Raw genomic sequence first — 24,998 nt, forward strand, 5'->3', positions numbered from 1 at the left:
AAGAAAATGAATACTTGAATAAATGAATATACATTTAACAAAATATGCAAAGGTTATACACGCTGAAAATTCCAAAAAACTGATTAAATAAATCAAACAACATAGATAAAAGGAAAGGCATACTGTATTTACAAAATGGAGGACTCAAATAGTAAAAAATGCCAGTTATCTCTAAATCAATATATAAATATGACAGGATTTTCACCAAAATCCCAGCAGTTGTTTTTTTTTTTTAATTTTTTATTCTTATGTTAATCCCCATACATTACATCATTAGTTTTAGATGAAGTGTTCCATGATTCATTGTTTGTGCATAACACCCAGTGCTCCATGCAGAATGTGCCCTCCTCAATACCCACCACCAGGCTAACCCATCCCCCCACCCCCCTCCCCTCTAGAACCCTGTTTGTTTTTCAGAGTCCATCGTCTCTCATGGTTCGTCTCCCCCTCCGATTTCCCCCCTTCCTTTTTCCCCTCCTGCTATCTTCTTCTTCTTCTTTTTTTTTTCTTAACATATATTGCATTATTTGTTTCAGAGGTACAGATCTGAGATTCAACAGTCTTGCACAATTCACAGCGCTTACCAGAGCACATACCCTCCCCAGTGTCTATCACCCAGTCACCCCATCCCTCCCACCCCACCCCCCACTCCAACAACCCTCAGTTTGATTCCTGCGATTAAGAATTCCTCATATCAGTGAGATCATATGATACATGTCTTTCTCTTTTTGACTTATTTCACTCAACATAATACCCTCCAGTTCCATCCACGTCGTTGCAAATGGCAAGATCTCATTCCTTTTGATGGCTGCATAATATTCCATTGTATATATATACCACATCTTTATCCATTCCTCTGTCGATGGACATCTTGGCTCTTTCCACAGTTTGGCTATTGTGGACATTGCTGCTATAAACATCGGGGTGCACGTACCCCTTTGGATCCCTACTTTTGTATCTTTGGGGTAAATACCCAGTAGTGCAATTGCTGGATCATAGGGTAGCTCTATTTTCAACTTTTTGAGGAACCTCCATACAGTTTTCCAGAGTGCCAGCAGTTGTTTTTAAGACATAGAGAACCTTATTCTAAAATTCATATGGAAAGGAAAAGGTCCTAGAATAACCCAAATGATCTTGAAAAAAGAAGAGCAAAATGTTAGGAATCACTCTTTCCCAATGTTAAGATTTACCATATAGCTACAGGAATCAGGATAGTGTGGTACTGCTAAAAGGATAAACATACAGATCAGTGGAACAGAACAGAGAACCCAGAAATAGATCTACAGGAATGTGCTCAATTAATTTTTGACAAAAAAACAAAAGCAATTTAATGGAGGAAAGACAACCTTTTTCAGCCTATGGTGCTGGGACATCCATAGGCAAAAACTGAGCCGCAGTCTGTATTTCACATGTTACACAAAAATTAACTCAAAATGGATCACTGACCTAAATGTAAATCTGCAAAACTTCTAGAAAAAAAAAAGAAGAGGAAATCTTTAAGATCTGGGGCTAGACAAATAGATCTTACATTTGAAACCATAAGCATGATCTGTAAAAAAACAAAATAATAATGTTTGACCTCATCAAAATTTAAAACTTTTCCTTTGTAAAAATCCCTAATGAGAGCATGAAAAGACAAGCTACAGACTGGGTGAAAATATTTGCAAACCACATATCCAACAAAGAACTGGTATATAGAATGTATATAGAATTCTCAAAACTCAACAGTAAAAAAGAATCCAATTAGAAATTAGTAAAATACATAAACAGACATTTCCCTTAAAAAGGTAATAAAATTGCTAAATAAGCACATGAGAAAATGTTCAACATCCTTGTAAAGCATAGTACAGCCATTCTGGAAAAAAGTTTAGCAGTTTCTTAGAGCACTAAACATGCAATTACCATATAACCATCAGTTGCACTCCTGTGCGTTTATCCTAGAGAAACGGTAACTTAGTATCACGCACAAAAATGTTTACATGATTATTTTTAACATCTTTATTCACTTTAGCTAGAAACTGTAAACCCATGTGTCTTTCAATGGGTACATGGTTAAATAACTTTGGTCTATCCAAACCACGAGATAATATTCAGAAATAAAAAGGAATGAACTATTGATATGCATGGCTTGGATAAATCTCCAGGGAATTATGCTAAGTTTAAAAAGCCAAATTGTGCAGCCACTCTGGAAAACTGTTTCCTCACAAAGTTGAAGATAGAACTACCCTACAACTTAGCAATTGCCCTTCTAGATATTTACCCAAAGGATACAAATATAGTGATTCAAAGGGGCACCTGCACCCCGATATTTATAGCAGCAATGTCCACAATAGCCAAACTGTGGAAAGAGCCAAGATGTCCATGGATGAATGGATAAAGAAGAGGTGGTATATATATACAATGGAATATTATGCAGCCATCAAAAGGAATGAGATCTTGCCATCTGCAACGACGTGGATGGAACCGGAGGGTATTATGCTAAGTGAAATAAGTCAGTCAGAGAAAGACAATTATCATATGATCTCACTGATATGTGGAATTTGAGAAACAAAACAGATAAACATATGGGAAGGGAAGGAAAAATTTAAAAAGATGAAAACAGAAAGGGAGGCAAACCCTAAGAGACTCTTAACTCTAGGAAACGAACTGAGGGTTGCTGGAGGGGAGGGGGCTGGGGAGATGGGGTAACTGGATGATGGGCATTAAGGACGGCACATGATGTGATGAGCCCTGGGTGTTATATGCAACTGATGAATCACTAAACTCTGCCTCTGAAACTAATAAGACAGTATATGTTAACTAAATCAAATTTAAATTAAAAATTAAAAAAAGAAATCTTGTGCACTGTTGGTGGGAATGCAAGCTGGCACAGCCACTGTGGAAAACAGTATGGAGATTCCTCGGAAAATTAAAAATAGAACTACCATATGATGCAGACATTCCAGTTCTGAGAATATCTCTGAAGGAAATGAAATCACCATGCCAAAGACATATCTGCACCCCCATGTCATAGCATCACTATTTACAGGAGCCAAGATATGGACACAACCTAAGTGTCTTTGATGGAATAATGGATCAAGAACACACACACACACTATTCAGAAAAAAAAGCCAATCCCCAAAGGTTATATACTACATGATTTCATTTAAATAATATTCTTTTTTTTTAAAGATTTTATTTATTTATTTGAGAGAGAGAATGAGATAGAGAGAGAGAGCATGAGCGGGGAGGGTCAGAGGGAGAAGCAGACTCCCCGCTGACAACAGGGAGCCCGATGTGGGACTCGATCCCAGGACTCCAGGATCATGACCTGAGCCGAAGGCAGTCGCTTAACCAACTGAGCCACCCAGACGCCCCTCATTTAAATAATATTCTTGAAATAAGGTTAGGGAGATGGAGAACAGATTCGTGGTTGTTGGGGGTGAGGGATGGGGGAGCAGAAGGGAGGTGGTTGTGGTTATAAAAGAGCAACACAAATGCATCCTTGTGGTGATAAAATTGTTCTGTGCTTTCAGTGTGGTGATGGTTACACAAACCTACACATGTGATAAAATGGCATCAGACTAAATACACACAGATGTGCACACTCACACGAACAAGTAAATACAAGTAAAACTGGAGAAATCTCAGTAAGATCGGTGGGTCATATCAGTGTCAATATCCTGGGTATGGTATCGTACTCTAGTTTTCCAAGATGTCACCATTGGAGAAAACTGGGTAAAGGGTAGAAAGAATCTCTGTTGTATCTCTTACAATTGCATGTGTATCTACAATTATCTTGAAACAAAGAAATTAATTTTAAAAACCAACTGTTTTTCATTTTATGACCAATGAATGATTGGAAATTATACTGAATAATAATTATATTTACAATGACATCAAAATGTGAAATAAAAATAGATCTAACAAAAGTGTGCAAGGTCTGTACACTGAAAGCTACAAAACATTGCTGAGGAAGGTTTTTTAAAAATCTAAAAAGTTGGTCGGAAGATTCAATATTACCAGGGTGTCAATTTTTCCCAAATTGATGTACAGATTCAATGGAATCCTTATCAAAATCCCAGAAGGCTCTTTTGTAGGAATGGCTATACCGATCCTGAAGTTTGTGTAGAAATAGAAAGGTTTAGCATAGCCCAAACAATTTTGAAAAAGAAGGAATTGGATGACTTTCACTATCTGCTTTTAAGACTTACTATAGTAATCAAGGCAGTGGGGGATTGTCATAAAGGAGAGACACAGAAATGTGCAGAATAGAACAGAGACTCCAGAAATAGACCCCTGGGGTCTGTGTGTGTGGTTATTTCTTCAACATTACCAAGGCAGTTTAATTGGAAAATAATAACTTTTCCAGAAAATGCTGTTAAAACAAGTGGATATTCACAACAAATAAATGAACCTCAACACTTACGTCATACATAAAAATTAACTCAAAATGGATCACAGACCTAAATTTAATAGTTAAAACTACAGAACTAGAAGGAAATCTTCATGATCTTGGGATTGACAATGATCTTTAAAAATAGGATAGCGAGAAGCCTGGGTGGCTCAGTCTGCCTTCGGCTCAGGCCATGATCCCAGGGTCCTGAGATTGAGTCCCACATCAAGCTCCCTGCTCAGCGGGGAGTCTGCTTCTCCCTCTCCCTCTGTCTGCCACTCCCCCTGCCGTGCTCTCTCTCTGACAAATAAATAAATAAAACCTTTGAAAAATAGGGTAGCAAAAGAATGACCCATAAAATTAAAAAATTGAAAAATTGGACTCCAAAATTAAAAACGATTGCTTTTCAAAAGACAGTGTTAAGTAAATGAAAGCAAGCCATAGCCTGGGAGAAAATATTTACAACACATAACTCTGACAAAAGACTTGCACACAAAATATATAAAGAGCATTTCAATTCTAAATAGGAAGACAAACAAAAAGTGAGCAAATGATATAGTTAAGCACACACTTATATGACCTATAAATTGCATTCCTAGGTATTTTCCTAAGAGACACGTCATCAAAAAAGACAGGCAAATAGCAAATAAAAAAATGAAAGATACTCAATATCAGTAGTTATTAGGAAAAGTCAGTTAAAAATATGAGAGATACCACTACACAACCACTGAAATGGCTAAAAATTTTAAAAGACTGGCAATACAGAGTACTAGAGAAGGTACAGATCCAGTGCAATCCACTCTCATACCTAACAGCATAGGATGGTACAACAACTTTGGAAAATAGTTTGGCAGTTCCTTATAAAGTTAACCATACACATATATATGGTCTAGTAATTGTATTCCTGGGTGTTTTCCTCAGATAAATGGAAATACGAGTTTAGACAAAGACTTAAATGCAAATGTTCATATCAGCTTTTTTATAATCGTCCCAAACTAGATACAACCCAAGTGTCCATCAACCAATGAACGGTAAGCACATGGTGGAATACCCGTGTGCTGGGAGAGAACAGGTATGCTTCCCCACGGCAGCATGAATGACTCTCAGAATAATTACTTCGTGTGAAAGATGTCAGACGCAAGAGAGCACATACTGCCCGAGTCTGCTGATACGGAACTCTAGAGCAAAATTGTAGCACTGGAAAGCAGATCAGAGGTTGTGATAGGGGGCCGGAGGATGGGAGAGGAGACTGGCAGTAAAGGGTTGTGCTGGTAATATGCTACATCGTAATTGTGGCCATGGGTCACACCATTGTGTACGATTGTCAAAAATCATTAAATAGGGATGCCTGGGTGGCTCAGTCGGTTAAGCGTCTGCCTTCGGCTCAGGTCATGATCCCAGAGTCCTGGGATCGAGTCCTGCATAGGGCTCCCTGCTCCGCGGGGAGCCTGCTTCTCCCTCTGCCTCTGTCTCTCCCTCTGTCTCTCATGAATAAATAAATAAAATCTTTATAAAAAAATCATTAAATAGTACGCTTTAAGTTGATTAATAATCAGTATCAGTAAACCTGATATAATTAATGATCTCTAATTAAAGGCAGTAGAGTGGGGCACCTGGGTGGCTCAGTCGTTAAGCGTCTGCCTTCGGCTCAGGTCATGATCTCAGGGTCCTGGGATGGAGTCCCGCATCAGGCTCCCTGCTCAGTGGGGAGTCTGCTTCTCCCTCTATCTGCTGCTTCCGCCTGCTTGAGCTCGAGTCTCTCTCTGACAAATCAATAAATAAAATCTTTAAAAAAGAAAAATAAAGGCAGTAGAGCCACCAAGGTGGTGAAGAATGGTGGGAGGTCCAAATGAAGAAGGAAATCCAGAATCAACAGACACCCATAGGGCCCGAGGCAGTGTGGAGATGCACGAGAGAGACAAGAAGTCTACAGTCCTTCTGACCCATATGGACAAATACGCACACAGTCAGTCCAACATGGTGAGTGCCATGTCAAAGCATGGGGCATGCGTGCGCACCACACTACCACAATTAGCAGTAGGATTTTTCAATTTATGGCTTTTTTAAATATTTTATTTACTTATTTGAGGGCGGGGTAGGGGCAGAGGGAGAAGCAGACTCCCCACTGAGCAGGGAGCCCAGTGCAGGACTGGATCCCAGGACCTTGAGATCATGACCTGAGCCGAAGGCAGACGCTTAACCGACTGAGCCACCCAGGTGCCCCCTTTTCATTTTAGGTTTTTTAACAACTTTGTTGAAGTATAATTTACATTCCAAAGAAACACTTCTGTAAATTGGATGGTTTGTAGTATATTTATTCAGGTGTACAACCATCACCATAATCCATTTTTTGAAAAGTTCCATTACTCCAAAAGTTTTCCTTATTGCTTATTGCAAACCCCAGCCTTGGGCAACCACTGACCTCCTTTATAACTCAATATTTTGCCTTTTCTATAAATTTCATATAATGGGGGATCATATAATACAGAGTCTTTTGTTTCTGGCTTTTTTCATTTTAGCCTAATGTTTTTGAGGTTCACCCATATTGTACGTTTCAGCATTTTGTGCATTCTTCTCATTGGACATGATTCCACTGAATACCACATTATCCACTGACCAGTTAATGGACATTTGAATTTTTCCAGTTTGGGGCTATTTGAATAATGCTGCTCTGAAATTCTGGTATAAGTCTTTGTGTAGACATATGCTTTCGTTTCTCTCATGTCAGTATCCAGGAGTGCAATGGCCGAGTGCACTGGGGAGTCTGTTTAACTTTTTAAAGAAGCTGACAGAATGGTTTGCAAAGCGGCTGCACCTTGTCACATTCCCACCATCACTGTATGAGGTCCCAGGCTCTCCAGTTCTTCAATCATAACCATTCTGGTCGATAGGTAGGGGCATCTTGCTATAGTTTTAATGGGCACTTAAAAGCGAGGCATTTTCCCCGTGCTTACGAGCATGTTATGTTTGGTGAACCATCTATTCAATTTTTGGGCCCATGCTTTTATTGGGTGGTTTCTCCCCTTCATTCTAGTTGTAAGAGTTCTTTTATGAACTCTGAGTACAAGTCTTTTATCAGTACATGATTCACCACTATTTTCTTCCTATCCATGGCTTGTCTTTTCATTTTCTTCATCTATTCAAATCTTGGGCCCATGCTTTTATTGGGTTGTTTCTCCCCTTCATTCTAGTTGTAAGAGTTCTTTTATGAATTCTGAATACAAGTCCTTTATCAGTGCATGATTCACTACTATTTTCTTCCTATCCATGGCTTGTCTTTCCATTTCTTCTTATAGGGTCTCTATAAAAGCAAACTTTTTAAATATTGATGAATTCTGATGACTTTTTTCCCTCTTTTGAATTCTGCTATTGATGGCATATCTAATAAAATGTTTGCCTAACCTGAGATCACAAAGATTTTCTTCTATGCTTTTCTGTATAAGTGTTATAGTTTTAGCTCTTTACATTCAGTTAATTTTTGTGTGTGGTGTGAGGTCAGGGTCTAATTTAAATATTTTGCATATGAACATTTCATTGTTTTAGCAACATTTGTAGAAAAGATGATTCTGGGGCACTTGGGTGGCTCAGTTGGTTAAGCGTCTGCCTTCAGCTCAAGTCATGATCTCAGGTCCTGGGATCCAGTCCCACATCAGGTTCCCTGTTCAGCGGGGAGTCTGCTTCTCCCTCTGCCCCTCCCCCTGCTTGTGCTCTCACTCTCTCTCTCTCTCTCAAATAAATAAATAAAATCTTTAAAAAAAAAAGAAGACATCCTTTCTCTCACTAAATTCCCATGTCACTTGTGTTGGAAGTCAATAGACCACATGTTATGTGGATCTGTTTCTGGACACTGTCTCGTTCCATTGATCTATAATATGTTTACTGTTACGCCAATACCACACTATCTGGATCACTGTAGCTTTAAGTAAGTTTTGAAATCAAGTAATGGAAGTCCTCCAACTTTGTTCTTTTTGAATATTGTTTTGGCTATTCAAGAGTCTTTGCATTTTCATATAAATTTCAGAATCAGAATGCCAATTTCCCCGTAAAAAAATAAGCCTGCTGGTATTTTGGTAGAGATCGCATTGAATCAATAGCTCAATTTGAGAAGAACAGAGTTCTTAACATGAGTCTTTCAATCCATGGAACCAATATATCTCTCCACTTATTTAGGACTTAATTTTCTCTCAGCAAAGTTCTATAGTTTTCAGTGTGCTTGTCTTGCACTTACTTTGTTAAATTTTTTTTTTTAAGATTTTATTTATTTATTCATGAGAGACAGAGAGAGAGGCAGAGGGAGAAGCAGGCTCCCAAGGAGCAGGGACCCCGATGTGGGACTCGATCCCAGGACCCTGGGATCATGACCTTAGCCGAAGGCAGACGCTTAACCATCTGAGCCACCCAGGCGCCCCTACTTTGTTAAATTTATTCCTGAATATTTTATTCTTGCTGATGCTATTGTGGCTAGACTTGATTTCTTAGCTTCATTTTTGGATTGTTCATGGCTAATACACAGAAATGCAACTGATTTTGTATATTGATTTTATATCCTGAAACCTTGGTAAACTCACTTATTAGTTTTAGACCTAGTAACATTTCTTAGGACTTTCTTAGAAACTGTAATGTTTTCTGTCAATAAAGATAGTTTTACTTCTTTCTACCCAATATGTGTACTCTTAATATTTTTCTCACCTTATTACAGGGGTTAGGTGTTGAACTCATTCATAATTTAATCTCTCATAACTGTCTCTTGTTAACTGTAGGATTTTTATAGACACCCTTTATGAGTTACTGGGAATCACCTTTGGTTTCTAGCTATTTGAAAATTTTTACCATGAATGAATTTTTTATTTTGTTAAATGTTTTGTGCCTACTGAAATGATCATATGGTTATTTACCCTTTATCTCTTAATGTGGTAGTTTACATTAATTGATTTTCAGATGCTAAACCAACCTTGTAATCTTACAAGCTTATACACCACTTTGCCAGTTGAATTTCCTTACTTGATATAGGTCAACTTAAATTGTCTCTTTCCTCGTGAACCAGTTTTGACTATGTCTTTTTAGGGATTTGTCCATTTCTTTCTGGTCATTGGGTTTGTTTGCATACAAGTGTTTATTGTATAGTTCCATAGTCTTTTAAATTTCTTTAGAGTCTGTAGGGACGTTTCCTTTACTACTCTTGATTTTGGAATTGATATCTTCTCTCTTTTCTTCTTATTCAGTCTACCTGATGGTTTATGATTTTGCTGATCTTTTCAAGAATAAATTTGTTTTATTGATTTTCTGTATTGACCTTTTATTGTTTTTGTTGATATTTGACCTGATCTATATTATTTCCTTTTTTCTGATTACTAACACTTGATTTATTCTTCTTTTTCTGGCTTCTTGATGAAGAAGCTTAAATTATTATTTTTAGAAACTTTCTTCTTTTCAGATGTAAGAGCTTTACCTATAAGCTTCACTATATCCTATAAATTTCCACATGTTGTGCTCTCTTTTTCATTCAGTTCAAGATATTTTTAATTTTGTCTGTGATTTCTTCTTTGATCCATCAATCATTCAGAAGATACAGTGTAACTTTCAAATATTAAGTACTTTTCCACATTTATTTTTATTGCCGATTGCTAATTTAATTCTATTTTGGTCATATAACATACTTTATGTAATTTTAATCCTTTTAAACTCAGTGATAGTTGTGTGGTATGCTAAAAACTGGCCCCCCCTAAAGATACTCATGCCCTAATCCCTGGAACCTATAAACGTTACCTTATATGGAGATAGAGTCTTGGTAGATGTGATTCAGTTAAGGATCTGAGGTTCTCCTGGACAGTGCAATCACAGGGGTCCTTATGAAATGATGGCAGAGGGAGATTCCACACACAGAAGAAGAGGGGATGATGGTTGCAGACGCAGAGACCCCAGGGGTGCAGCCCCCAGCCGAGGCACCCGGCAGCCAGCAGAAGCTGGAAGTCGTAAGGGATGGATTCTTCCCTCGAGCCTCTGGAGGAAATGTGACCTGCCAACATTTTCACTTCAGCCCAAAATACTGACTTCAGAATTCGGGTCCCCAGATCTCCCCTCCAGCAATCCTCAGTTTGTTTCCTAGAGTTAAGAGTCTCTTATGGTTTTTTTCCCTCTCTGTTTTCCTCTTATTTTATTTTTCCTTCCCTTCCCCTATGATCCTCTGATTTGTTTCTTAAAGTCCACATATGAGAGAAATCATATGGTATTTGTCTTTCTCTGACTTACTTCGCTCAGCATAACATCCTCTAGTTCCAACCATATCGTTGCAAATGGCAAGACTTCATTCTTTTTGATGGCTGAGTAATATTCCATTGTATATATGTACACCCCATCTTCTTTAAAGACCCTTCCTGGAGGCCCCACTCACCGGGATGCTCTGCTCTTATTGCCTGGGGCCTGGCGACACCGCGCGCTGAGCGCACTGGGGGCTGGGAAGTGCAGTCTTTCCTCAAGACGCTCATGTTTCTGACCAAAAGTTGGGAGTCTACAGCCAAAGGAGAAATGGACAGAGATTGGTGGACTTCTCTCGGTCTGTCGCACTCAGGATGATAGAAATTTTTAAAACTTAACTAAGCACCTAAGAAGCATGGCTCTCCATTTGAGTGTGCATGCTGGGCCGCCGCAGGTGAGCTGCAGTAACATGGTGCACCTGTCTGGTGCCTAGTGAACAGTGGTGGAAAGACTGAATGAACCCGAATAAGCCATCAGCCTGAGGGACGGCTGGTTCCCCGTGTTTACTACTAGCACCCATCACTGTCCTGTACTGAGTTCATCAGCAAGTAGAGAAGACTGACTTGCCTCTGACATTCTATGGGAGCTTCTGAGATGCTGCCATGTTACATTTGGTTGCAACCCTCCAGGCCCACTGATCAGTGCCAAGTGGAAAAACTGGAGAGACCGGATCGAGAAACCGTGAGAAGTCTTTGTTTGGCTCACGTTTACCTACAAAGCCTCCCCCGAAGCAGAAACTGTGATAAAAGTAAGCACAAGCTTACCAGCCATTGTTATTTGAACTCGAACCAGAAGCCATAGTTCAAGGTCTGGCATTTTTCAAAGAGGTCGAAGCAGCTCTGTTTAAAAGAGCTGCCTGCTGTGGGATAAATAATTTTTTTTTTTATTACAGAGTCTCAGCAGTGAGCCTGAGAGCGAACTTCTCCATGAGCAGGGCACTCCAAAACCTGGAGAGGCGGGAATATTCTGTCTGTCAGAGCACACAAAATACTGCTGAGAGAAAGGGATGGTCCTCGAGCCACCGTAAAGATGTGAGGGTGCAGTGGGTTACCTTCGGTGCTCTTAAAATCCTTCTCTTTGAAGGGGAGGGGAGAGATGAAGGTAAGAGGAGAGAGACTGGACAGGGAAGGTATTTTGTCTAACCCACAGAGGCCTGACTTAGAATTCACATGTGCCGGGCGCCTGGGTGGCTCAGTTGGTTGAGCAACTGCCTTCGGCTCAGGTCATGATCCTGGAGTCCCGGGATCGAGTCCCGCATCAGGCTCCCTGCTTGGCGGGGAGTCTGCTTCTCCCCCCACCCTTCCCCTCTCATGCTCTCTGTCTCCCATTCTCTCTCTCAGATAAATAAATAAAATCTTAAAAAAAAAAAAAAAAAGAATTCACATGTGCCTGCCTGTGCAACCTTTCTTTACACTTGCCATAGAGATCAAAGTAAAGACCCTTTATTTGTTTTGAAACTTGTCTATTAAACAGGGATAGTATTGGGAGCCCATAGTCTAGAGGTGGCAAGAAAGGCAGTAAGCAAGAAAGTGGGTAGACCCTTTCCGGTGGTACAGTTGTTGGAGGGTAGGAGGAAGAATAATTAGTGGGGTGGCCGTCTCTGGGGAAATGACCTTCCCTCAGAGACCTGATGGATGAGAATAAGTTGGCCATGCAGAGTGAGTTGAAGGGGTAGAGAGGGGACGGGGGGACGGGGGGACTTCCAGGCAAAGGGATGAGCACCGCAGAGGGTCCTGGGGCCAAGGAGAGCCCTGCACGGTAGGTGGCTGGGGGCGGGGGGCCTCCATCCTGGCCCCAGGGAGTGGAGCCTATGGGCCAGTGTGAGACTGGAGTGGGGCTTGGGGCCCCCTTGAGGACAGACTTGCTGGCCACGGGCAGGAACCCGAGTTGCATGCTAGGTGTGAGGGCAGTGCTGGGGAGAGCAGGGCATTAACATCTATGCTGCAGACACTGCCCATGGCTACTGGCTGCAGAAGGAACTCCAAGAGGGTAAAGCCGTCGCGGTAGTTTGAGACCAGAGATGATGACGGCTTTGATGAGCAGCTGCAAGATGGAAAGATGTAGGAAGGACTGAAATGCATCCCGGGGGGAGGCCCAGAGGATTTGGCGGCGGAGATCAAAGTTTGTGGGGTAGAACCACCACTTCAGGCTCGATTTATTATCCTGTCTGATAGCTGGGAGCCCCTTTGTGAAACAGCATCGTAGAAGGAAGGAGAGAGATCCCACAGGCACGGTGTCCAAGGTAGGAGGGGATTGGCATTAGCGTTCGGAGCCATACCCCTCTCCTAGCCGGATGAGATAAAATGATCATTTAATAAGTATGATTTATCATGATTTGGTGACGCCTTATAGAAAACGACCAGAACTGTACTGTTGGCAGACAGGAGCCCAGGTGTTGTCTGACAACTGTGTGTGTGGGACCTTCAGGGCCCTCCAGAACATGGGGTCTCTGGCGGGCATCTCCCACCCGCATCCAGCGACGACATCGGCAGGTGCCAGAAAAGGCAGGAGGGAGGTGGACGGATCCATCTGGTCTGCTGATACGTTGCCCCTCAAGTGGCAAAAACAGAGTGTGCCCCGTGAATTCTGAAAAAATGAGAACAGTCACAAATATCTCCTGAACACCAACAACAAATAGTCTCCTTGGACTCGGGGACGTAAATATAAGCAGCTTATGGTGTCACGAAGGGCGAAGGCCAAGTCTTGAAGTGATAGGACTACCTTCCCTGCTGCACGTGAAAATTACACTCTTTACATATGAGTCACACCTACTTTGTACACAAAAGAAAGCTGACACCTATTCTAAACTGAATATTTGTGTCCCTCCAAAATTCACACGTTGAAACCTAACCTCCAAGGTGAAGGCCTTAGGAGGTAGGGCCCCTGAGAGGTGGTCACGAGGGATGAGCGCCCTCGGGAAAGGACCCCAGAGAGCTCCCTCGCCCTTTCCACCATGGAAGGACACCGGGAGAAGGGAGCGGTCTATGAGCCCGGAAGCCAGACCTCACCACACCCCGAATCTGCTGGCACCTTGAGCTTGGGCTTCCCAGCCCCCAGCACTGGAAGAAACACATTTCTGCTGTTTATAAGCTACCCAGTCTGTGCTTATTTTGTTAGAGCCGCCTGAACAGACCAAGAACAATCAGGAAGAGCGAGGAAAAGCTAATTGTGTGGTTCCAGCTGAACGCAGAGGCTTAAGGAGAGGAAGAACCCCACAGGCTGGAGGGGTCTTGGTCACCTCCAAGGAGGAGGACGGTGTTGTAAAGGGACACTGAGTTGGATGACATGTGTCTAACTCTGAAAGGAAGTGGATGATGGTCTTTTTTCAAAAAAAGGAAAAATGTTATTAAGCAGAAATGTGTGAAAATAAACACAAAGGAGGTTGATTAGCCTATGATAGCCTTCAGCCAGAAACTTCACCTGGATCCTTCCCATTTAAGTCCCAATCCCCCCATAGAAGAGAGAATTCCAGACTCCTTTGTTCCTCTGGCAGGTTCTGTCAGGCGTGGACGGCAGGGCATGTGTCCTGAGGACTGGCCGCATCCAGTAAGAAAACTGTCATGGGCTGAGATGTGTCCCTCTAGATCCGTATGCTTGACTCCTGACCTCAGAATGTGACTGTCTTTGGAGAGAGGTTCTTTTTTTTTTTCAGCTTTATTGAGATAGAACTGACATATCACATCACATGAATTTAAGGTCTACAACGTGCAAATTTGATACATTTTTATATTGCAGTATGATTCCCACCTTAGCGCTAACACCTCCATCATATCATATCATTACCATTTCTTTTTTGTGCTGAGAACATTTAAGGCCTGCTATCTTAACAGCTTGGAAGCTTATAATGCCGTATTGCTAACTATAACCACAATGCTGTGCATTCGATCCCCAGAACGTATTCACCTTCTAAGTGGGACTTTGTGCGCTTAGACCCGTCTCCCCATTCCCCCCACCCCCGACCCCTCGTACTCATCATTTTACCCATCTATTTCCACCAGTTTGGCTTTCTTAGGTTCTACACATGTTAGAATGCCACGTGGTATTTGTCCTTCTCCGTCTGATATATTTCTGATGCCCGCGACGGTCCATTCCCATGTGTATTGTGACATCATTCACAGGAGCCAAGATATGGAAACAACCCAAGTGCCTGTCAATGGATGAATGGAGAAAGCAGATGTGCTATGCATATACAATGACCTATTCGTCCGCCACAAAATGAAGGAAATCCTGCCATTTGTGACATCACTTTACAGAGGTAACTGAGTTCAGATGAGGCCTATGAGACCCTCACCCAATAGGACTGAGGTGTCCCTTATAGGAGGAAATTTGGATCCTTACAGAGGAGGATGGCATGAAGACACAGGGAGAACACGGTCGTCTACCAGCCAAGGGGAGAGGCCTGCAACACACGGTCCCTCCCTCCCTCAGGAGGACCCAGCCGGGCCGGCAGCCTGACCTCAGACGTCCAGCCTCCAGAGCTGGGAGACAAGACGTTCCTGTTGGTGAAGCCCCCCGGCCCATGGCACTTTGCCAGGGCAGGGCCAGCACATTAATATAGCAAACAACACTTCAGAATCTTATTTTTCGAGACCATTCTGTACTCAGCGGGCAAGCCAACAGAATAATGGAGCGTTGCTCCTTCTTTTTTTTTTTTTTTTTTAAAGATTTTATTTATTTATTTGAGAGACAGAATGAGATAGAGCATGAGAGGGGGGAGGGTCAGAGGGAGAAGCAGACTCCCCGCTGAGCAGGGAGCCCGATGCGGGACTCGATCCTGGGACTCCAGGATCATGACCTGAGCCGAAGGCAGTCCCTTAACCAACTGAGCCACCCAGGCGCCCGCGTTGCTCCTTCTTACTCTTCACGTTTACTCTTCACATTTATCAAAACTGTCCTCCAAGCATGGGTGAGCTGGATCTCCATGTCAGACCTCTGCAAATGTCCCTGGGAAGCACCCTGTGATGTCAGAAACCTGTGCCTGGACAAGCAGCTAGCTTGCATAGTAAAGAGACCCCGTCTGCCCTCCCACCTCATCCTCTCCCACCAGAGGAAAGAAGAGAGTGGGGGAGAGGAAGAGACCGGCAGCCAGATCAAGTGCTTCTCATTAAACGCTTGGAACGGCCTCATTCTGGGTTCGGCCCCTCAAACATCGGAGCTGTTTTCTCTACATGCAAGTTTCTAGGTGACCCACTGTCCTTCTTTCCTGGGGGTGCTTCTTAGCCAATTGCTAGGGCCCGACACCCAAGTGTTGAGCCCGGGGTTAACAAATAATCATGTTTCAGCAGTGTTTAAAAATACTGTAGTCCCAGAAAATGATTCTTGGGGGAAGCATTCTGTCCTTTCAAGTCTGAGGACTCTGGACCCCTTATCAGGGCTCTTCTGTGTCTTGATGGTAAAGGACATGAGATTCTAGCTCCCCGGGGACAGCATGGTCCCAGGAGAGACCCTTTCACCAAAGTTGTCAGAGTTCCTGCGAGCCACGCGGGAATGATGGTGTGAAACACACATATTCCTCTCACTGTGTTTATTCTCTTAAAGAAAAGACAGAGTGAGTTCTACTCCTCACTGCCACACAGAATTGAGCATTAAGCCTTTTCAAGGGGTGGTTTGGGGAAGTCCAAACTGGGATGAGCAGATTAAAGAGCTGCCCCTGGCAAACTGCCCCAGGCAGGAGGATGCTGTGCGTCTGCAGGCAGGAACGGGGCTCGAGCCAGCGTGGCAGCAACCACGTGAGGGGTGCACCCGACACCGTCCTTGGCAGTGTGGCTGGAAAAATCCACCACCGTCCTCCCCCCTGACGGGCCGCACAGGCTCCAGATCTTGGGGGCAAGTTCAAACACTTGCTTCCCACTGAGGACATGTCGGATCCCCACATTGCCCAAAATCGCCCACTGGGTAATTAATGGTGCTCACAAGGATCATTTATGAGTTCGTTGTTCATGGCCGTGCTCGATTGGCAAGAGCTCCCGGTCCGAGGAGCCAGGTATGGGTCTCCATGGCCCAGAGCTCGGCTGTTAGCGCGAGGCTGATTCAGACTTGCATCCTGGGAGGCTTCCTTTCCTAAACAAGGCTTCTCGCATAAAAGGGACCAGAGGGACGGGACCCCCATGAGCTGGAGAATTCTCTGGAATCGTGAGTCTGACACTAGGTTTCTTTCTGGCTTTCGTCCATCCAGATAAGCGAAGCTGGATTGGCTGCGCCGAGCAAGCAAGCTGGTGGGGGAGACAGACAGTGAGGCGTGGGAGGTCCTGATCTTGCCCAGAGCCTGGGTGATCTGCTTAGGAGATGCTGGGAAATCAGGAGGCCTGTGTTCAAGACCTGTCTCTGGTTTTGAATCCTTCAGCACTGAATCTGCAATGTGTTCTTGGTGACATTGTTGAGACCCAAGTGCTGGGCCGGGCAGGTCCCCGTCCTGCAGTCTGACATCCTATCTGTGGTCTGTTCCTCAGCGGGGCCCCAGGATTGCTGCCCTACTGTCCCCTCCTCCCCGCCCGTCCCTGAGCTGCACAGCAGCCCCCCCAGAGACACACACAGGTGTCGTGAAGACGCACTGTCCTCTCTGGGAGGTTGAACGACTCTGACCTGGCACTTTGGGAGCTGTCCTCCTCAGTCTGGTCTGCTCCTCAGCTGTAACAGACTTTTTCATCCGGATATAGCCTCGTAAAAAAAAATCATGAATAACACGGTGTGGTGCACGTGTGCAGGAAACAAATGTGACTGACTTTATTTTCTGATTGATCTCATGATCAGTCAGTGATAACGGGGAACTCAAGTTCACCATTAAGCCTACCAATTACTGTTGGCTCTGTTTGACCCTCTCCTTTGGGCTTGGCCAGGCTTTTCCTGGAGCATGCTCAGTGTGCCCAGGGCACCTGGCTCTGAGAGAGGCCTGCGCTGCCAGGCCCCGTGGTGCTGGAAGGCTGCTGGCACAGGGACTCCCTGCCCCCCGATCTCTTGGTTCTGCTGCCGATGCTGCCCCAACAAGGCGCAGGGTCCCACCTGGAGGTCCCCATCTCAGCCCCGTGGGGGTGCGGGTCCCTCAGGTCTGCGTGCAATTGCCACAGGGCTCTGCTGGGCCGGCCACCCCTAAGCCCCCTCTACCCAGGAACCTCGGCCACAGCCCCTGTCCCCTGGCTTCCACAGAAGGGGCACCTGGCCAAACATCAAGCTTAAGCTTTGCTTTCTGCCACTTTGGTTGTCTGTGGCCCCTTGGAGGTGGAGGGGGCACCTTTGGGAGAAAGTTTCCTGCAAAGCCCCAAATAAAAGCAGGGACAAGCCTGCTCTGCCTTCTGCTCCCCCTCACTGCAGGCTGGGGTCTGCATCTGCTCACAGAGGGCTGAAAAAATCCTCACCTTGGCCTTGTCCCTCCCTGCAAACCTCTCACTCTCCACCCCACCTCCCCTGCCCAGCCTAGGCAGGAGAGCCCTCCTCCGCCCACTACTGGGGGCATCCTGTGCAGAGTCTTAGGTCCCTCTCGGCAGGCGGGGAGGCCACTCAGATTACACCTCCCTCCCACCCCCTCACACACCCCTCTCTGTGCTCTCAAGTTTGGGAGTCCCCAACCCCCCTTTTCCCACAAAGCTTGGTTTGCAAGACCATTTTGTCACTGAGCATTTCAAAAGTTTATTTTGTAAGTCAAAGCTACAGGATGCCTCTTTCTCTTTTCTCTCCAGGCAGAAATGTCTAAAGATCCCTGGGTAACGGAAGGCTCTGGGTGACGAGGGACAAAGTCACACTGAAACAGGTAAAGAGCATACGCGCCTTAACATTTCTTCAAAAATATGTTTTCCTGTAATTTTAAAAAAGGATGCGGTTCTTCAGGAGGTTCAAAAGCCTGGCAAAAAGAAGAGCCAGAAGTTTTGTAGGTAAAGAGAACCCCTATTTCGTGTATTCACATACGTGGAAAGGAAATGCAGGATGGAGTCCCAGGACATTGTCTATGGCTTCTACATACTTGTGTTCTTTAAGAAAGAACAAATTTTGTGAGTATGTTTTTACCACTGTTGGCACTTTGTATTATGTTTTCTCACCTTCTTTTCTTTTCTTACAACTTCTTTACCGCTTCTTACAACTTTTCTTACAACAATTGTAATTGTCCATACACCAAAGGGAAGAGGAAGCTAGTTTTCATGGCTGATAAAGGACAATGTTGGCATCAACCGGCCTGGCTGGGAAAAAGGCTGTCCGCTCCCAAATCCTGAGGGTCACGGCCGCGCATTCTGCTCTGCGTTACCCCAGGCGGCCCAAGCTGCCCGTTGCCGGCTACCACGGGGCCGTGGATTACCCACTCAGCTTGCTTTTCAAGACTGCGTATCAGGAAGTGGGTAGAATTTCTCTGCATCTTGCTGCCTTCATCTGAAAAGCCCTGCTCCCACGTTGGTGTCTCAGGCCAATCAGAGACAATGCCTGTAAATATCTGCATATATTAGAGGGCAATAAATAGGAAATGCTTTCATTAGCCCTGTGAATTTTGTGGGGCAGGAAATTTCATCCTGACTCACAGAAACTGTGAGTTAATATCTGTTGTGTTCAGCTGCTACATTTGTAGTAATTTTGGTTTTGGTCACAATAGAAAACCAATACCCTGGGTTTCTCAAGTTCCATGCACTTCCAACCACTGTTGCTTCTTTTTTTAATGGACAGCAAGGGTGAAGACACGCATCAAACAGATCCCACACTCTACTAGGGAGAAGCTAACAGTGGTTACAGAGACTTGCGTGGCTCCTACCCTCCTAGCCTTCCTCTCTGTGATTATTGAAGGATGATGGAGAGGAATTAGACTCCAACAGTCCTTTACAGCTCACATGGGGAGCCGAGAGATGGCAGGCATTGCAGGAAGGGGCATTTCCTTGACTCAGATGACTCAGCATTGTCCTTCTGCTGGGCTATGAGCTCCAAGAAGAGATTAAACTTTATTTTTTCTCTTTTTCTTCTATTCCCAGTGCTATGCCAAATGATTAAAAAGAATGTGATGGATGGATGATGGATGGATGGATGATGGAAGGATGGATGGATGAGGGATGAATGAGTGGGTGGATAAATGGATGGATGGATAAGCAGATGGCTGAGTAGGTGGATGAATGGTTGAAGAGTTCAAGTGGAGCTTGAACTTGTTAGTCTCCTATGAACTTGGGCCTACTCTAGGGCCCAGACTTAAAGCTTGTCTCTGTAATAAAGTACCCACCTTTGTACCACAATCCACCAGCTTGTGGGCCCTGCTCTGTCCTTGTCAGCTCCCACCTCTGTCCTCCAGGTTGCCAGTGGCCTGCCCAGATCACTGTATCTTCCCTATTCCTGGGCCCTGATAATGACCTATCTCCTGGAGTCTAGGCTACCACCAGTAGTGATCTTACACATGTCCTCCATTGATGGCACTGGAGCCTGGATGCTAACTGTGGTCTTCTGAAAGCCCTCTCTTGATGACTTAGTTTCCGCTCCTCCTTCCCACCCATAGCTCTGCTGTCCTTAGGGTCCCCCTCTCCTGGCCTGGCCTATTTACATTCCTCCCTGACAGGTGCTATAAAACATAGTCTCATCAGGCATGGGCCATGTCGTCTGGGATATTGTGAAATACCATATGGTTACTATTTTGGGGAATACAATCATAGAAACATAAGGATAGCAGCCCCCCCATGGGTTTGGATAGAGGCAGGAAAAAGTGGTCACGGCTCCTATGCTTGGCTCCTCCATGCTTCGTTGCGCAGGTGAGGAACGGAGGCTGGACATCAACTAGGAAAACTGCTGCAGCATGAGATGTGTCCCTCGAGCTTTGCTGATCTACCTGATTGTCTCGGGGGTCAGGGGCTCTTAGTGCTGACTTGGACAACTGCCTGGGTTAGCTGTGGAAGGGGGACGTAGGAGTGGCCAACACTCTCAGAGGAGGAGGGCGAAGCAAGCTGCTCGGTCGCCAGCTTTCTCCCGATGGTTGTCTCAGAGGGTGGGAGCACCGAGCATGTCCCTTGGTGGCACCCCCAAAACCAAATCAAAGCATGTGGGTTCACTGAAGCAAAATTCAAACTGAGGCTGAGGGGGATTTTCTTCCATACCCTGCCGTTCACGTGCTGCAAATGTTAACACAACTACAGTGGTGTCGCAGGAGCTTTATAGTCCATTTAAAACTCTTCTTTGAATGTTAAATTATTATTAGTTAAAATAACCTTTTGAGCCCGAGATGAATTCGCTTTTTAGGACAGAGCCCCTTCCTGAAGGCGTAGCCACCGTTTCTGTGGACCAAGGTGCTTTAGGCGCTTTTTCTCAACTATTCCTTCTAACCCTGTGGGTGAAGTCCTGATTGTCCCCGTTTTACCAGTGAAGACACTAACCGTGGTCTCACAGCTCATGTGCAGCCGGGTTCAAGCCGTGACTTGCTGAGCCCAAAGTGTCCTGCTTTAAGCTCACTGTGCGGTCTCCGTCTTGCCCAAGATGCAGCCGGCAGGAATCTCTGGAGGTCGAACCAGGGAGTCAGCAGGCTCTCCGGCACCTGGTAAGTCCTCCAGGTGCTCTCGAGAGCTTCCTGGGTTCGAGTCAAGCTCCAGCGCCACAGCGGGGGACGTGCCAGAGGACGGGCAGGTCCGGGTTTGGGTTTATCAGAGTGAGCATCAACTTTCAGTTCTACCATTGCTTGGTTTCATGAACACAGGGACACTAACCTCTCCCGCCTCTGTTTCTCCTCCGTGAAACGGGGATGCCAGCAATACCTAAACCTTAGCTGGTGGTCACGAAGAATCGACTTGTGTCAACGACAGAAGCCTGCGCCTGACACCTGTCGAGAACTGAGTAGCGGTTAGCTGTTACTGCGTTAGCAGCGAGTGCTGGTTTAACTGGAGAAAAGGTGTCCCCGAGGGTCAGGGCCCCCAGGAAACAGCCCCGGACACCTGACCTGCACTGCCATCTCCCAGCGCCAGCATGGAAGCGCTCGCAGCTTGTTTGCCGTCTCCGAGGAGGTTGCCGCGTGAGCAAGCCCCTGCAGGACCGGCCACGGCAGCTCACAAAGGCAGCTTTGATGTGGTCTGCTTGAGCCAGAGCTGCCCAGCTGACTCTCCTACAGAATATCAACAATACCATCTGCACACACCCGAGCCCAACGTGTCGTTCTCGCCTTGGGAGCAAACCTAGCTGATGGAACATTCTGGGAAACGTTGCCAGAGAGTGACGGAAGATGTTAATTTAACTGTTAAAACTCAACAAAGGGGCCCCCTTGTTAACAAAGAACAATTTCAGGCAAGAAAAAGCTAAAAAAAAAAAAACCACCACCCAAACTCTGCTCTAGAAGGCCTCAGCCGGGAGGGGTGTCTTAGAGGGAGCGGCTCTCCTATGGAATTAAGCTGGAAGCTGACAACAGTCGAGCAATGCCCTCCTTCCTCAGCCACACCCTGCAGCTCCTAGCCGGTCCTCCGGGTTTGCCGTTCCCGGGCAAGCACTGAGGCAGGGCTGTCCATTACGACTTGCTCACCCAGTGCCTTGGGGAGCCCCTGCACGCACACTTTGCTCCCTTCTGCACTGCGCTCCCACTCAGATGGACACGGGGCCGAGGAGTGCTCCGTCCGGCGTGCGCCCATCAGGTCCAGTCCTCCCTGCGCTCCATCCCAGCTCGGGGCTGGGCATTTGCCCACTGGCTCTGAGCTCAAGCCCTCCTCTGAACCATCACGGTGCTAGCTTCGGGGCGTTGCAGGGAAGATCCGTAGGAAAAACGAATGCAAACTGGTATTTACGTAACATGGGTAGCACGGTGCGTGGCAAACACTGGTCGCTGTTGTTAGACACCGCCAGCGAATCTTCCAGAAAACCATTCCGTCTTTCTGGCCAGTGCAGCTCTGGGGAGAGGATCGTGACCATTCTGAGATGACTGTTGCCATTTTGCCCCTTGGACTGGTCCAACAGGACACTGACTGCTGTCATTAGTTCAAAAAAATGTTCATAGAGAGCCAAGCACAGCATGGAATTCACACTGTTGTGTGTGTGTGTGTGTGTGTTTTTAAGTAGTCTCCATACCCAGCATGGAGTCCAATGAGGGGCCTGAACCCATGACCCTGAGATCAAGACCTGAGCTGAGAGTCAGACGGTCGTCCGACTGAGCCACCAGGCGCCCCTACACTCTGGTGTTTTAGACGAGACTCTCCGACAGTACAAATCTGACATTTAAGAAACTTTAAATTCTGTTTTCTCATTGGAGACTTTAATTAAGTAATGGTGTTGCTGATTGCTTTACAAATGAATCTCACCGTCTGTGTAACAGTCTGGATCACAGTTGCAGACGGGGGGATAAATCTCTCTTTTGTGGGTATTGCCTTGTCAGCCAAACATTAACTCAAATAACTGATGGGCTCAAAGGTGTGATACTGACAAAATAGGGAGGTTTGGTCATGTTTGGGTGGAAAGGGGGAAGAAAAAGCCATGTCTCTTCGTTTCTGGATGCTTCCGTCTAAGCCCAACAGTTCAGCCTTAGGAAACCGTAGTTTCTGGCTTCATGAAGTCTGCAGATTGCAGATGTGGAGGGAGATGAAGAGATGCCCTGTGGTCTTGATTAAGGATCAGAGCTTCTAAACAAGCAACAATATATTCATACATCTGTCGAGAGAAAGAAATAAAGGCAGAATTACACTTGTCTCAATGTGGGATGGTCTCTCCAGTATTCAACCTGGCCTCCTTATTTTCTTTGACCAGCCCAATAGCTTGTCCTGCTCATAAGCTTTCCCTTACCTGTGTTCTTCATCTTTGCTGCCAACCTTCTTTAGGTCACAGATGAATCTTCTGGAAATTCAGTGTCTCCTCAGCAAGATGAACAAATACACATGGGGAATCACAGAGCTCCTTACCTTACAGTTTTTCTTCCTTTCCAACCTCGACTGTCTCGTTAGCTGTCCCTCAGCTCTGCTCCCAGGCCGCCAGGAGCAGGGTGGGCTGAGGTGGAGTGTGTTGCAGGCCCCGCAGGGTGGGGGTCGGGGTGCATGAGTCCGGGTTCCCCGGAGAAGCAGAGCCAACAGGACGTATGTATACGGAGGGAAAGAGATTTAACTTAAGAAATGGGCCGACACGAATATGGAGGCTGGCAAATCCAAAACCTGCAAGGTGGCCTGCAGGCTGGAGACCCGGGAAGGGACGATGCTGCAGGCTGCTGCCAGAATTCCCTCTTGTTTGGCGGGATGTCAGTCTTTGTGCTCATCAGGCCGTCAGCTGCTTGGGCGAGGCCCACCCACACCGTGGCGGGAAATCTGCTTTACTCAGATTCCGCCAATTTAAATGATAATCTCATCCGAAAACACCCTCACAGAAAACATCCAGGATGCTGTCTGACCACCTCTGGGCACCAGGGCCCAGCCAAGTTGACGTGTGAAGTTAAGTCCCACAAGTGGCCCAGAATCCGTCACTGGCAGATCAAGCTTCTTGATGATGCTTTCTTTCCCTGCCCTGGCCACTACCCCTTGGTCACTATGTCCTTTGCCTAGTTAACTGGTCTTCCCCCGGTGGTTCTCTCTCCCACGTGAGTGAGGGGCCTTGCTAAGAGAAAGTGCTCTTAGGCAGAGGTTCCTCAGTATATGACTAACGCCATCTTTATGCAAACAGGTCAAGAGCTGGTATGAGTTTTTGGGTTTTGTTTGTGTTTTGAATTTGTAAACAACACAGCAGGGTCACCACTGGTTGTCAGAGGTTGTGTGGCCTCTAGGCCCACTGGTGGGGACCCCACAGCCCCCTGGCTGAAGTGGGGGGTCCTTTTGTCGGAGGGCGGGACAGCTTCTTCATGGTGGTCATGTTTAGTCGTGACACGGCCCCTGGCAGCCTGGTTTGGAGCAGGGCACCACAGGGACAACGTATCCCGTCGGCCGGCTTCTAATCACCCGGGCTCAGTGCACAGTGAACCTGGGGCATTGTGTGCAAGACGCCGTGCCTGGCATTCTGTGTGAGTGAGGGAGGGCACAGGGCGCTCGAGCATGAGTCAAAGGGAATGTCATTGGCACAGCCTCAGCGAGACTGCAGATCCCCCAGGAGGCCTGCCTGCCTGCCCCAGGCCTCATCAGGCCCCACACGTGCACGTGAAGGTGTGGGCATTGGCCACGGCAGCGTGGAGAAGGGACGGAGAGCCAATGCGCCCCCCGGGTCCCTGCCCTGGGAACGAGTGAGCAGAGCTATGGAAGGGACAGCTTGCTCCACACACGTGGTTGCAATGAACTGTCCCTGATCACTGCCTTCCTGCCTACCCGTGCCTGAGACTGCAGACGCAGCCGTTGTCTGCTGGACGGGCGTCCCGAAGAGCCATCGCCCGGGCCGGGTTCAGCTGAGTCAGTCACTGGTCTAATATCTCGAAGACACTACCACCAGCTCCATCTTTGCTCGGGTATTTGCAAGCACCCCAAGGTGCCCACCCAAGCC

General features: G+C 45.9%; 1 protein-coding gene across 2 annotated transcripts in view; it reads left to right on the forward strand.

Moving 5' to 3' along the window:
• LOC123849498 (uncharacterized) overlaps nt 1-24,998 on the forward strand; it is a 211,325-nt gene that overhangs the window by 156,796 nt on the left and 29,531 nt on the right. The window contains exon 5 of one of the 2 annotated variants that reach the window (XM_064578974.1): nt 18,305-18,375. The gene's annotated coding sequence lies outside the window, so the exon portion shown is untranslated. Of the gene's footprint in view, nt 1-18,304; nt 18,492-24,998 lie in introns of those variants that run through there. The other variant, XM_064578975.1, reaches the window with a different exon arrangement.

Source organism: Mirounga angustirostris, unplaced genomic scaffold, assembly GCF_029215605.1.
Source record: "Mirounga angustirostris isolate CCGP_5_RB_7025 unplaced genomic scaffold, mMirAng1.0.hap1 SCAF_15, whole genome shotgun sequence".
Taxonomy (NCBI): domain Eukaryota; kingdom Metazoa; phylum Chordata; class Mammalia; order Carnivora; family Phocidae; genus Mirounga; species Mirounga angustirostris.